The sequence below is a fragment of the Asparagus officinalis genome, unplaced genomic scaffold (assembly GCF_001876935.1).
Source record: "Asparagus officinalis unplaced genomic scaffold, Aspof.V1 AsparagusV1_Un2252, whole genome shotgun sequence".
NCBI lineage: Eukaryota > Viridiplantae > Streptophyta > Magnoliopsida > Asparagales > Asparagaceae > Asparagus > Asparagus officinalis.
The window spans coordinates 1,634-4,959 of record NW_017974511.1 but is presented as its reverse complement, the minus strand read 5'-3'; the positions used below and the strand labels follow the sequence as shown (position 1 = coordinate 4,959).

Sequence of the window (3,326 nt, the reverse complement as noted above, 5' to 3'; positions counted from 1 at the left end):
GTGAGTGAGCTTGGAACTCTGATCTTTTTTAATCTATAAATTGCACTTGTTGCTTGGACACTCTCACCTTTTAATTCTCGTCCAACCTCATTTGGGGTGAGTTCGATCTGTGATTTTATGGCGCAATCCAATCTATCCTCCAAACTACGTTGTTTGTCTACAATAAATCAGCAATAACACAATAATACTAGACAAACAACATTAGTGATAAATTGTTTGTTAAACATCATCAAAACAAGAAGGCCAACAGTATTGGCCGAAGGTGTTCCAGTCTCGGCGCTTCTGCGATTCGTAGCGGCTGAGGGAGTGAGGGGAGGAGGAGCCTGAGGCTGAGGCTGAGGCTGAGGTTGAGATTTGGAAGGGTTGATCAGAGGGTGGGCTGTCTGGGTTCTGGTTGAAGTGATCCACTGGAATTTTGGGTGTGATCAAGATTTTGTGTCTGCAGCTTAAAGATTATGGTAATATACTTTCAAAGTTACAACTGTGATTCTTTCATCTGATTCATCATAGTAGCCCAAATTAGACCTTTTAAATTACAGTTATGTTCGATTTGTATGTAAACTATACGATAATTTGATCCTAGGCGAACTATATCATTGTCCTTCGTATTAAGATTATTTAATTTGTGATTATTTTCTTGTTGTAGATATTTAGTTTCACTTGGGTTACTTTGGTGATTTATAGGGTATTAGTTAGAGATTGGTTGGTGGGACTTTTCACCTATCTATAATACTATAATTAAATGATAAAGGAAATATCACCTTTATGAAGAAGTATCTATAATTAAAAGTCAGTCTCAAATTTGAATGGAGAAGTATCATTTGGCGTTTTTTCTTTTAAAAAAATATATATCATTCTCTCTTGCATCTTTATGAAGTATTACCTTTTTACAGGACACTTAGAAATGTAAGGAATTGTTCGGCATTAGAAATAGAAAATACATATTTTTTTAGTTTTCCCATATGATTCTATGATTCAAACAAGAAGCTGAAAAATTCGCATCATGTTTGTATCCTTTTTCAGCTAGAGTTCATATTCTTTGTCATCCAGTTTGGAAATCAACAATATATTAGTAGACAATGGCATCCAATGAAGAGTACATGTCCGGTTCGCCATCCATTGTGTCTCGTTTAAGTAGTACTCACAAACTAGTATAAATGTCCCCTCTGGTGTTTTACTATGGATTTATGTCTCTTTGTTCAATTTAAATTCAGAGACTTCAAGTTCAGACAGGGTTTAAACATTTGTGACTTTGAATACTCTTGGGATTTTTTTCTCTATAGACAATACGATAAAGCAGCAGTTTGCTTATTATGCGTGCTCTATAGAAACATTAAATTTATTATTTGTCTGGTCAAATATGGGACGAGGTATTTCCAGCACTAAATGTGGTATGGCATTTGTGTTACTGTTGCTTGTTATATCTGTCCTCGTGATTATAATTCTCTATGTGCTTTCTAAATTAAATTAGATGTTTCTTCATGACTTTGGGTCATGTGCATCAGTTTTGCACCTTGCTATTATTTTCTTGCTGGTTATAATTCAGTTATTTCCAATGTCTTTTTGTTTCCTAAACTGGTAGACTTGAGTTGTTTTTTCTTAGGACTTCATTTACTCATGTCTATTCTCCATGTGTGGTGTTACAAATATTTGTTATTATCACAACTAACACTCTTGTGCAAAACATGTCTCCTCCCAAAAGGGCTTCTTGAGCTGAAATACCAATGGTACATTTGAAGAAATTACAGAAACTCAGAAGAATCAGGCAAACCAGGCGGCGGTCGACCGGTCCGGTCGACCGCATTCGTGCACAAAGCTTACTGTGCGACAGAAAGGAGGTCGGTCGACCGGGCCAGTCGACCGCAGGTGTTTCGGTCGACCGGTGCGGTCGACGAGGAGCTCTCTGGATTTTTTGGGTTTCTGCTGGAAGGTGGTCGGTCGACCGAGCCGGTCGACCGGAATTGATCGCGGTCGACCGTGCCGGTCGACCGACGTCGTTTTGGGCTGGGCTTTCAGGTTTTTGACCCGTTTCGTTTTGTAATCTATATATACCCTAAACCTGATTTGTTAGGGTATTAGAAGGACGATTTTGAGCAGCCTCTAAGAGAGGTTTGTTGCATCCAATTGTGAGAGAGCTTTGAGAGATCTAGAGCTTTGTTTTAGGGTTTGGTCTGAGAGATTTGTAACCCTATTTGTATTCTCTTGATTTCTAGTAGAAAGAACTTCCCCCTTCTTGCCCCGTGGACGTAGGCAACTTGTCCAACCACGTAAATTCTTTGTTCTTGTTGTGATTGTGGTTTGCATATTATTTGTGGTTTAGTTCGAGTTATTGTTAGTGTTGCCCTAGAAAGCTTCCGCCGCGCACAACAACATTGACTTCATTACAATCTGATGGGGTTCTTGTTCTGAGTATTGTTACTGGCAACTGCTACCGTACTATGTCGTTTGGTCTTCAAGGTTTCAATTTTCAAAGAATTCATTTTCAGGATTAGTTTTGAAATTTTAGATTGGAAGTATGTCTTTGTATACTACTGTCAATCTGTGTTCACCTCACTTGGTATTGTACTGTGGTATTTATCCATCAAGAGCCTGCATTGTTGTTTGCACCAGTTTGTATACTTCTGTCAAATTCTTTTACGATCATATCCAGTGTGCTTTTCTCATAAGCAGTCTCAGGCTTTTCTAATGTCAACGTTATGGGTTTTTTTTCGCAGGTCAAGCGTGATATTGTGCTGAGAGTGCTTGTGCTTTGGTCTCACCTTTTTCGGTTCTCATTGTCATTTGATATAGCTTGCTGCTTTGTCGAATGATTGTAGCTTATATGTAAGGGTTAATTGCATATACTCTCTGTGGTATCGTTTTTAAATTGCAACCCCTGTAGTATACATTGTTGCAGATGTGCCCTTGGGTTAAAATTGTGACTGTTTTTCCCTTGGACTTACTAATTTCTAGCTGAAGTCAAACAAAATGATATTGGATTCGGTTTGATGTTATTTGGGCCTTTTCTGTTCTCTGAGCTTATTGCCAGAAGTAGAAGGAATTATTTTTGTATGTTGAGAAATGATTCCTGTGAAGTTTCATAAGGACAAATGATTCCTGTGAAGTTTCTTACTTTTGGTGTTTGCATTGGTGAGCTGATATATTGTACTGAAGGTGGTTGTGCTTTGGTCTCACCTTTTTTGTTTCTCATTGTCACTTGTTGTGGTGTTTGCTTCTATGGTGAATGATTGTGGCTTATAGTATACTCCAATATATTGGCATCTGATGGTTTGTGGTTTGGTACATTTGCTCTTTTATTGGATGTCTTTGTGAAAGATACTAGTGGA

General features: G+C 38.1%; 1 long non-coding RNA gene across 1 annotated transcript; it reads left to right on the top strand.

Annotated features, from left to right (window-relative positions):
- Positions 1–371: 371 nt before the first annotated feature.
- Positions 372–3,001, top strand: LOC109828537. Its single transcript, XR_002243742.1, has 2 exons — positions 372–458; positions 2,715–3,001. It is a non-coding gene; the product is annotated as an uncharacterized LOC109828537 (long non-coding RNA).
- Positions 3,002–3,326: the final 325 nt, after the last annotated feature.